At 41.2% G+C, this 12,177-nt stretch overlaps 1 long non-coding RNA gene across 1 annotated transcript; it reads right to left on the reverse strand.

Moving 5' to 3' along the window:
• Nucleotides 1–308: 308 nt before the first annotated feature.
• Nucleotides 309–10,859, reverse strand: LOC144586681 (uncharacterized). Its single transcript, XR_013541637.1, has 2 exons — nt 5,551–10,859; nt 309–3,359 (listed from the first exon to the last, which is right to left on the reverse strand). It is a non-coding gene; the product is annotated as an uncharacterized LOC144586681 (long non-coding RNA).
• Nucleotides 10,860–12,177: the final 1,318 nt, after the last annotated feature.

Genomic DNA, 12,177 nt, shown 5'->3' on the forward strand with positions numbered 1-12,177 from the left:
ATCATCTAGCCCTTACTAGAAATAAACTAAATATGCTAATTAAAGTAATCAATAATTGCATACCATCAGGTTGATTCCAATTATGTTAACAATTTCCATTAAGTGTAAAGTGCTGAGAAGTTGTTTACCGTTCTTCTGGAGACACTCTGAGACCATATAGCTTGTCTAAGGCTTGCTAGGCTGCCTCTTCACCAGGAAGCAAAGTGAGGAATCTCAACCTCAGGCTCCACTACCAGGTATCGAACTCCCTGAATAGGAACAGGCTCATTCTTATAGTTTGCATTTGGCCCCACCCACCCACTGCTACCTTTCTTGGGATGCACCACAACTAGATATCCTGCTGAAATTGGTCACCACTGCAGTTGCTATACCAGTTTGGTTGCTCTCTATGGGGTAGAAGTGTTCTAGAGTTAGCCATTCTCAATGGGGGTCATATGGCCTCTTAGGGGCCCTGGCACATTCGACGGGGGCCATGAACTGGAAAGAGTTCTTCACAAATCACCATATATGATTCATGATGTGACTTATAGAATCATGATTCAGCCTATATTTCTTCCATATTGTGTTTGTGGCTGTGTCCCCCCCCCCCCAAAAAAAGTTGAGAATGGCTGTTCAAAAGCACTGCCCTGCATCATAGAGTCTGGTAAGATGCTAAGGGAGAGTACCTTCTTCCCATCCTGAAGCTACAGAAAAGGAAAAGAAGAAAGAAAGCTGCCATGAGCTCAACATCAGTGACAATGACTATTGCCCATTCTTGGTCAACAGGGTGAAGTTGGAGGACCACAAAAGAGAAACATAAAATATGTTTCTAACATCTGAAGGATACACCCAGAGCAGTTGTATTTTCATGACCCACTAGTCACCTGTGAAAGCAGAGTAATCTGCCGCAACCTGTGGTTTGGCACTTTATTGTGTATTGCACGTCTCTGTGGGCGGAAGGCAGGAGTGGGCATGTGACACGTGCATTGAAAAGGGCACTGAAAAAGTAGTTTCCCTTAGCACAGGGTTTTAACACATGTGGTGCATAAAGGATTGTGCATAGGAGTCGCTTATGCTTTATGTTCAAGTGTGGAGCTTGATACAAGGGTGCTATTCTTGGACATAGACACTGAACAAATGGAACACGAGGGCTCGGCATATTTGATTGTGATCCTTGCCGCCGCCGCCCTGTTACTCAGTGCCTTCGTGGGACAGTACATCAAAGCACTGCTCCACATGCAATGCTTGTAGCAAAGCCAAAGGTTAGCTGTCAATAGATAAATTGTGAAAGCAAAGGAAATTGGTCCTGCCAGGCAGAACAGTGGGCAGAGTAATGCTATTTTTCTCTTCCATTCCCTCTTCCGTTCCAACGTGTGCGTGTTTGCATTTTTCATCACCACTTTCATTTCAAAACTTTCATGCCCTGGCAATGAAGAATGAATTGTAGAAATAAGCTGCTTGAGAAGTTTCAGGGCAGGAGGGGTGGATCCAAACAAATAGTACCAAATCTTTCTTTAATGTATCTCTATTTTTTTTTCTTCTGTAGATAGAAAAAAAGAAGGAGATGGAGGGCAATGGGAGAATCTTGCTGAATAGCCCAACTATAAAAATACAACCACAGTTACTAAAAGCCCAATCTATTTTCAAATGATTTGCTCTAATGGAATGTTGCTGTACATCTTTTGATGAGACAGGAGTCTATTTAAAAAGACAGGCGCTTTCGAATGTGCTTTTAAGCCTCGTCTGTCAATTAGAACAACATCAAGGGTTCAGTGGCTGAGAAAAAAGATGACAGTAATGAAAAGCTGGGAGGGCAGGGAAAGAAAAGAGATAAATTCAGTGGCCAAAAAGAGGAAGGGGGGAGAGAGAACGAGAGAGAACAGAGGAGAAGAAATAAAGCTGAATTTCAGAACAAGGAATGGGGAAAAGAAAGGTCTTGGAGGTGGGAAAAATTTATCTTAAAATTAAAAAAATGAGACTACTTCAACTATTTCTTCCCTGAAAGAAAGTGTGAAGTCATAGACACTACTGTGCACAGAACAAAAATAAATTTAGGAGCCTGCTTCTGCCGGCCAAACACCATGAGGCAGCTGACCCAGGTGGCAGGAGGTGAGCGATAGTTGATCAGGGTGAGGGCTCCTCTGTTAGGCCAGTGAGCTGTTGCTCGGTCATAGAGTACAGCAGGTACTCTGGAGGCTAAGATGGTAATTTCAAACCTCAGCGCTTTCAAACATGGAGATTTACAATGAGATTCATTATTACCATCCCTTGCACCTCATCCTTCATGAACAGAGACTGTTGCTGCCTGTAGCTATCAAAACATCCTGGGACAACTCCTTTTACTCATCCGAATCCATCTGGCTATCAGTTCTCTTGATGACATATTTTCCTCTACTCCCTTCATTTTTGTTCTTTTTGAAGTTAACCCATTTTTCTACTCTTTTCTTTCATTCTCCCTACTTGTATTATGCAACAGTGCACCCACTGCTGAACCACTTTCCATTAACTTGACCTGTATTTTCTTCAGATCTACATTGTTTTTATGCTAGACTTTACTATGATACTACAAGGGACGTGGTGGCGCTGCGGGCTAAACCGCAGAAGCCTGTGCTGCAGGGTCAGAAGACCAAGCAGTCGTAAGATCGAATCCACACAACGGAGTGAGCTCCCGTCGCTTTGCCCCAGCTCCCGCCAGCCTAGCGGTTTGAAAGCATGCAAATGCGAGTAGATTAATAGGGACCACCTCGGTGGGAAGGTAACAGCGTTCCGTGTCTAAGTCGCACTGGCCATGTGACCACGGAAGATTGTCTTCGGACAAAACGCTGGCTCTATGGCTTGGAAACGGGGATGAGCACCGCCCCCTAGAGTTGAACACGACTGGACAAAAATTGTCAAGGGGAACCTTTACCTTTACCTTTTTACTATGATACTACATCTGCTGTTTCCACCATCATAATACACCAGCTGATTTCCGTCTTCTTTCTGCCCTGGATCCAAGATCTCGTTTCCTGAGTTGTTACTTCTAATTCTATATCTCTGAAATGGACTTTAATTTATGCACATGTTGACTGAACAACAGCAGAGATGAAGTAATATTGCCGTAGATTATTTAAAATGTCAGTCAATTACAGCTAAATTTTAATACCTTGATTATATAATATATTTAAATAAGCGAAGGGAGTTTCTTACTTTCCAATAAATCTTCCCTGTGACCTATAGGAGGCAGGAAATACAACTGGCAGACAATTTTGTGCAATATCAGTTCTGGGTCCATTACACTGAGCCCAGAACTGAGATCGAAACTATCAGATCTCCTGATTGCAAGTCCTTCTTCCTGTGGGCCACCTCTATGGCTTGACAAATGGGATCATGCACAGGACCTACAAGCAAAAGGAAATAATATGTAAATCAAAATAATATCCAAAGGTGCTGTAGATAATCAGATTTATCCTTAAAATACTTGTAGATTTCAGCTATGAAGTACTTTTTGCAAGACTGTTTTCTTTCTTCTAGATGGACAGCAAACAAGTAAAGATCAAAAAAAGGGTGGAGGGACAGGAGAATTTAAGGTGCAGTTGGCAAAGGACAAGGACCTGAAGCAAATAGCTTTGGGGAAGAGCTTGATAGCTTGAAATGTACATATTTCGAAAGAATCAAAGTGACATTCTTCTGCACCTTTTGATACAAACTTCTCAATGTTTCTGGTACTAGACTGGTGCATCTCTTGCCTCTGACTGATTATAGGTAAGCCCAGAATATCTTTTGGTTGTGGAGGAAAAGTAAATGCCAATAGATGTTATTAAGGTATTTATTTATACTCCCAAGAACAGATGAGGGAAAGGGGGAATCCTATCTTATTTTTTCATATTTTTTTTTGTTCCAAAGTTCCCTGGCATGCTTCACACAGGCACAGAAATTCAGCTGTGCCGTCCCAGTCTCAGTACAACACTCTGTTCGCTGTCTCACAGAGATATGATCTTATAAATGTCCTTTAAATGTCCTTAAAAATACTGTACCACTGTAATGCCATACAGCTGCATTTTTCTCCTCAATCAGAAATGAAGGGAAAGTGGTGATATTCTGGTTTTGAAAACTGGGGGCCTGTGTCCAACATTTCATTCACTTACAATTCTGAGAACAGAATTGCAAATTGAAGTAATAAAAAAGGGAGAAGAGATGCATGAGTTCTAGATTTTACATTACCGTTCAAAGTAAAAAGGACAGGACTCACAAATTATTCCAACTTTCCTTTTGTTATGCTGTGATTTAGGCTCTCTATTTAACTAGCTTTTAGAATTGCACCTTGTTTATAGTTCATGTTTCCATGTGCCTCTAAAAGTCTGAGATTTTAAGCTTCCCTACTTTATACAAACTGATGCCTCACTAAACTCTCTTGTCTTCACATCCTCAGCATACTAGTACTGACTTATCACATGCTGGGATGTTTATAAAAAGCAGAACGCAAATCCTCTAGACTTAATTACAGTCATTTGCCCAGGTTTTGGCATGTCATGATCTCAGTCAGCCCTGAAAACCCTCTCCTAGTGTCTTGAGTGCTACAAATATTTGTATTATGGGAAGTCCTCAATGGATCTAATGACGATTTCTATGTAATGTTTAGCAGTGGGTGACAGTGAGAGTTTGGAAATAATCTGTCTCAAGAAACAACATTACTTACAATGCATCACTTTGGAAGGGAATGAAAGGAAAAAACATTTTGAAAGCAATGTTTATTACCGGTTAAAATGTTTAGTGATGGTTAAAAGATACTTTTAAAAATTCTGATGAGTAATAATTGCATTTAAAATACTGAGGTGTCCCCCAAATGGTGCTCTCTAAATAGAGATATAAATCGCTCCAAAATTACCCCTTCTCTGCCATGTTTTGAGTTTTGCTATGCCAAAACTCCCCACTGAGACATCTTCTTGGACCACCTCTGCAAAAACAAGAGCAGCTATTCCTGTTCTTTATTTATTTTCCCCCTATCCTCCCCATCATTCTTCTGTGCAGGAAGCTGCCGAATTCTGCATAACATAATGCATTTTCTGATGAATTCTAGGCAGGAAAGATGCCGTTTTACATAGGAATGGTAACAAGCCTATGCAGGATGGCATTCTGTCTGCTCATTCCAAGTGAATCCTGCACAGGAAAGATGCCAGGTTGCACACGAATTATACTAATTCTGCACAGCTTCCACTTCTTCCAGAAAAAAATGAACACAAAACTTCTTAGAAGTCCCGAAACATTTCCCATGTGATTTCTCAGAAATGTCTCCCACCGAAAAAAAGCTATCTGTCAGGTGAAAAGAAGAATTTCTTAGAAGGAACATACAAGATTCACATCCTTACTCTGAGTCATCAGCATAGTTTCTCTCTTTTTGCTGAGAATTGACTGTAATTTTTAGCAGCTTTTATAGTTATAGGGGCACAATCCCACTAAACGGTAGAGGGATTGTGCCCCTCCCACTAAATGGTTTGAATGCTAGGTTGTGTTGTACCTCATGCTGTTGGACAAAAAAATGTGTTTTACACTTCTTACGACTATTCAACCAATACTGGATGAATAACTTACTGTTTTGCAGCACCTGGCTCCAGAGTCATGGATCAGGACTTCAGTTCTCCACTGTGCCTCCTAGGGGAAGAACCAACTTGTGTGGCCTTGGGCAAGGTCCCACAAAACGTCCCAGAATGCCACCAGAAGAAGGGAATGGTGTGCTGTTTTTGAGTACTTTATACCTGTAAAACCCCAAAAAGGCTTGCCATAAGTTTGAATCAACTTAACAAAAATAACATTTGAGAAACAGGAAGGTAAAGCATTATTATTTAAACCTGTAATTACTTCGTAATAGTTACTTCTTGATTTTTCTAGTTTTAATTGCCACTATATATGTCAGAAGTTCCCAAACTGTGCAGCATTGTGCCTTCTTGATTTTTGAAAAACCACATTGCTCTCCCACAGCTCCTTTAACAACATCTAACCCCAAGGCCAGTGGAGGTGATGGCATTCCAGTCAAACTATTTAAAATCTTAAAATATGACGCTGTTAAGGTGCTACACTCAATATACCAGCAAGTTTGGAAAACTCAGCAGTGGCCAGAGGAATGGAAAAGATCAGTCTACATCCCAATCCCAAAGAAGGGTAGTGCCAAAGAATGCTCCAACTACCGTACAATTGCACTCATTTCATACGCTAGCAAGGTTATGCTCAAAATCCTCCAAGGTAGGCTTCAGCAGTATGTGGACCGAGAACTCCCAGAAGTACAAGCTGGATTTCAAAGCAGCAGAGGAACTAGAGACCAAATTGCTAACATGCGCTGGATTATGGAGAAAGCCAGAGAGTTCCAGAAAAACACTGGTTGGACAGTGTCATCGAAGCTACCAACATGAATTTGACCAAAGTCCGGGAAGCAGTGGAAGATAGGAGGGCCTGGTCCATGGGGTCACGAAGAGTTGGACACAACTTACCAACTAAGCAACAACATCACCTTTTAAAACAAAATTCTTAATTCATAATTTAAATTTTAAATGAATATAAAAAGGCAGTAAAAACTATTTTAAGTTAAAAATAAGTACAAAGACAGTAACAATGTAATGGTTGTTGTGGGTTTTTCGGGGTCTTTAGTGTTCTGAAGGTTGTTCTTCCTAACATTTCGCCAGTCTCTGTGGCCGGCATCTTCAGAAGACAGCAGAGAACAGAGTGCTGTCCTCTAAAGATGTCGGCCACAGAGACTGGCGAAACGTTAGGAAGAACAACCTTCAGAACACGGCCAAAGAGCCTGAAAAACCCACAACAACCATTAGATCCCGGCCATGAAAGCCTTCGCGAATATAGTAACAATGTAATTTACCTTTAGAAACCACATAAGCAAAATAAACATCCACACATGGGGAGGGGAAGGGAAGGAGATGGGAGAATTGCCACAGCTGCCTATGTAATTTTATCAGAAATTAGAAGACATATCAGTTGTACAAAATAATCCTGTGTTGGTTTTCCAGGGGTGTTGTCTGTTTTGTCTGGTGATGTCACTGTTTCATCAGAGGCCATTTCTGGACAGGGGAATATCAGCACAATTCGCCAGGGATTCCATTACAAAGTGATGGCAAAAGCCATTTTGTGTGCAGGAAAGAAACTGGACTGTGCATGGCTCCTAGGAGGACAGATCACATGGACCTTTAATCCTGTCCTCAGGGAGCCCAAATGATATAAATGCCATTCACTCTGATTAAAGTGCTGGACCAAGAGAAAAGAGATTTGCAGTTTCTACTGCAGCTCTGGTGCCTGCTGTCTGTGAATGTAACAGAGAACTTGTTTAATCTGCCTTGGCCCTGGAGTCCCTTCTGTAAAATCAAAGTAATATACTCCCCTACTGTTTCGTGCAGATATACATTTCCTAATGTTAGTGAGTCTCTGAGACATTCCAGTAATGAGGACCATTGAAGAGCCTAGACAGAGCAAACACATTTATGGAACTGCAGTACAAATCCCCAGTCATCATTACCCAGAAAAACCTGCTGTTCTTCTTCTATTTATGTTGCCCCCACAGCTCCCTGCTGCTGCTCCGGCACTCCTCAGTCCACAAACTGTGATTCAAACCATAGTCTTTAAAAACGTGCTTTATATTGACATTTATATAGTACATTTTTTACTCTTACTCTCAAAGCTTTTTACAAAACTATGAATTACATACCTGTCACCCACGGAACTCATTCATGCAAAAGAGAAGCAGTCATTACATGCTTGGCAGTAAAACTCATAATGCCACCCACCATTGAGTTTTTTATATGTGTGCACCAAAGAGATAAAGCTACCTTTATGCCCCTGACACCATGAATACATCAGAAGGTGATGAGCCCACAGGGCATTAATGATGGACCAGAGGGACCAGATTTCGATCCACACTGAGCTATGAGTTTGAAGCATGTCTTTATCTCTTAAGGGATTATGGCCATAGGTTTAGAATTGTTTGAATAATGGCCAGGTGCCATTTCTCAGACAGAGGAAGCAGACAGAAGATGATACATACTGCTTAGCATTCATATCTCTCCCGTCAATCAACATATTCCAAAGCACTTCGCACACACTAATTAATCCCCACATTTATGTACGCGAAGATGGCATTTTTTTTATTTTTGCAGAGTGAGCCTAGCTCAGAGCTAAACACTGAGATGAAGAAGGCAGATGGAACAGACTGCAGGACCAGGAAGTGGAAAGTGTACTTTCCCACTGTACTATTTAAAAATGTAATATTCAGTTATCATTTAAAATAACAACCCTGAAGATGCTTTCTTTCTTAAGAAAAAGAATTATAAATGTTTATTTCTATTATTCCCCTTCTTACGTAGATGCACCCTTAATGTGGTGAGGCGGGGTTGGTGGGTCAAAAAAGCTGAGAGCAATGCCTTCAGAAGCCTAGCTTCCCTTACAAGCCAGGACCACTAGCAGGGATACTCAAGGCAGAATAGTCCCAGCTGAGACACAGAACTAAGCAAAGGACAGGAACAAATAGCGCTATTGCTAATGACACAACTAGATTAAAGCCAAAAGAACATCTAGTGCTTGATATGCACAGAACTGAAAGGAAAGTCTGATGTTGCACAACACACACAGTTGGAACAGGGACCACGAGAAGTAGGAATCAAAGTAAACTGGAAGCTGTAAAGCAAGAATTGGAATGTTTAAACATTGCAGTACTTGGTGTCAGTGAACTAAAGTAGACTGGGATGGAAGATTTTCAGTCAGACAACTACAAACTGTTCTACTCTGGAAGAAATAGAGTGGATGTAATATGGAAGCAAGCTATCGCACAGGTAGCTAGGGGATATAATGCAAGGTCTGACCAAATAATATCAGTCATACTTCTGGGAAAACCTATCAACGTAGCCATCATTCAAATCTATACTCCAGCTATAGATGCTGAAGATGACGACACTGAAAACTTCTATGCAAGAATCCAGTTGAAAATTGATAACACAACAAAACAAGACATGCTTATAGGTGACTGGAACACAAAAACAGGAAACAAAGCAGAATCAAATGTTATTACAAAATTTGGCCTAGGGGTCAGAAATAAAACAGGAGAACAACTCAAATACATATCACAAATACATGCTTCAAGAAACTGAACAGACAACTTCGTATATGGATATCACCAGATGGTAAATAAAGAAATCAAATAGATATGTAATTAGAAGCAGTAGATGGAGAAGTTGTATTACCTGCTTTAAGCTGAGCAGGAATAGGTTATGGTATAGACCATAAACTCTTTAACTTATTTTAAATGTTTTTGAATTGTTTTTAAACTTGATTTTTAACAATATATGTAACTGTATGTCTCTTGCTTTATTTTTTGTAAGTTGCCTAGGGTTCTTATATTAATTTTTGGTCAGAAAATGCATTAGGGCTTATTTTCAGGGGATGTTTTATTTTTTCAAGTACAGCAACCTAAACTGATTCACATACAGTCATGTCATCTTCTTCTGGTTGCTGCACAATGGTGGAGGGCGGGGTTTCACAACTGGGGCTTATTTTTGGGGTAGGTCCTACATTATGAGCATACTGAAAAATCATACTAGGGCTTATTTTCAGGTTAGGTCTTATTTCTGGGGAAACGGTATTGTGACTGACACAATGTGACATCACAATGGAATACTGGTTCAGTAGCCAATGGTTGTGCAGGAGGGCGGAACCAGCAAATATAAGAAGAGAATGGAGGACAGTTAGAGTTTCAGTTAGAGTAGGATTTCAGTTAGCCAGGAATTAGAGACGTTGGTTAGTGATGAGATAGGACAGTTAGTCAGGAGTTAGGGAAAGAGTTAGGTAGTTTGAAAAATTGTTTTGGAAAGAAACACTTGGAAAGAAACGTATAAGAGAACTTAATGTAATTGTTATAAAGTGATTGAAACTAAATACAAAGTAACCAGAATATTTCTAAGTTAAATGAAGTTTAATGAATACCAAATGCAATTCCATCTATGATTTCCTTGATTCTTAAATATGTTAATCTATTAATAAACAATATTATATTTGACACAATTGATTCTGTGGTCCTAATTGGTAATTGAGGAAGGATTTCCTCTGGTGGCAGTGGAGGTGGAGACAAGAGAAACTGTCATGTCCGAAGGCAAATCTGTTAGGGAGAAGGGACGTGGTGGCGCTGCGGGCTAAACCGCAGAAGCCTGTGCTGTAGGGTCAGAAGACCAGCAGTCGTAAGATCGAATCCACGCGACGGAGTGAGCGCCTGTCGCTTGTCCCAGCTCCCGCCAACCTAGCGGTTCGAAAGCATGCAAATGCAAGTAGATCAATAGGGACCACCTAGGTGGGAAGGTAACAGCGTTCCGTGTCTAAGTCGCACTTGCCATGTGACCACGGAAGATTGTCTTCGGACAAAAACGCTGGCTCTATGGCTTGGAAACGGGGATGAGCACCGCCCCCTAGAGTCGAACATGACTGGACAAAAATTGTCAAGGGGAACCTTTACCTTTACCTTTACAGAGGAGCTGGGGGTGTGACATAAAGTGGCGGCTTAGCGGTGGGATATGAAAAAGAAATCCAGTGAGCCAAAATAAAGTGACATTTATTAAGCAAGATTCAAATGAAAAAGAAATCCAGTGAGCCAATAATAAAGAAAAGTTTTCTGATTCTGGGATTCAAAGGGAAGGAATACCAGAAAGCCTAAAGTAAAAGAAAATCTTTTACTTTTTCATTTACTTTTTCATTCTTTTACTTTCACTGCACTGAGGCCTCCAAGGAGCAGGCGCATGGCTAGCTTGCCCCACCAGATAGTTCAATACATGGAACATTTAAATTTCTGGATTTAGTTTTACTCCAGCATGGTAACAATTTGAGATCCCATGTGATGAACTGCAACAGACAAATGCCCCTCCCTCCATGAAACCTAATTCCTTTTAAAACTATTTATTTATTTATTTATTTATTTATTTATTTATTTATTTATTTATTTATTTATTAAATTTTTATCCCGCCCCCTCTAGACAATGTCTACTTGGGGCGGCTTACATAGATAAAAGCACATCCATATAACATATATAAAATCATAAAAGATACAATTATAACAATTAATTTCAAATGATGCATTACCAAGATGGCATGACTTTAAAAAAGTAGTAGGCATCCTTCAGTCTCAAGAGACTATGGTATCGTGCTCTGTATGGAGGTCTTGGAACAGTGTCTTGTGTGGCTGAGAAGGCCAATTCGAGAGTGACAATCCCTTCCACACTGGAGACAAATCCAATCTGTCCCCTGTCCAGCTCCCTGGTTTTGCTTGTTTTGGGACTGCCTCTTTGCCTCGGCCTGCTGGGCAAGGGTCTCTTCAAATTGGGAGAGGCCATGATGCACCGCCTGCCTCCAGGCTGAACGCTCAGACGTCAAGGTTTCCCATCTGTTGAGGTCCATTCCTAAGGCCTTCAGATCCCGCTTGCAGATGTCCTTGTAACGCAGCTGTGGTCTCCCTCGGGGGCGGGTTCCCTGCACTAATTCTCCATACAGGAGATCTTTTGGAATCCGACCATCAGCCATTCTCACGACGTGCCCAAGCCAACGTAGACGGCGCTGTTTCAATATTGTATACATGCTGAAAATTCCAGCTCTTTCTAGGACTACTCTATTTGGAACTTTGTCCTGCCAGGTGATACCAAAAATGCGTCGCAGACAACGCATATGGAAGGTGTTCAGCTTCCTCTCCTGCCGTGCACAAAGGGTCCAGGACTCGCTGCAGTATAGGAGTGTGCTCAGGACACAGGCTCTATAGACCTGGATCTTGGTATGTGTTGTCAGTTTCTTATTGAGCCATACTCTCTTTGTGAGTCTAGAGAACATGGTAGCTGCTTTCCCAATGCGTTTATCCAGCTCGACATCTAGGGAGAGAGTGTCAGAGATTGTTGAGCCAAGGTACACAAATTCATGAACAACCTCCAGTTCTTGCATGGAGATAGTAATAGAGGGAGGTGAGTCCACGCCCTGGCACATGACTTGTGTTTTCTTCAGGCTGATAGTTAGTCCAAAGTCTTGGCAGGCCTTGCTAAAATGATTTATGAGTTGTTGGAGGTCTTCAGCAGAGTGGGCAACAATGGCTGCATCATCAGCAAAGAGGAAGTCCCGCATGCATTTCAGTTGGACTTTGGTCTTCGCTCTCAATCTAGTGAGATTAAAGAGCTTTCCATCTGATCTAGTCCGGAGATA

This window comes from Pogona vitticeps, chromosome 2 (genome assembly GCF_051106095.1).
Source record: "Pogona vitticeps strain Pit_001003342236 chromosome 2, PviZW2.1, whole genome shotgun sequence".
NCBI classification, from domain to species: domain Eukaryota; kingdom Metazoa; phylum Chordata; class Lepidosauria; order Squamata; family Agamidae; genus Pogona; species Pogona vitticeps.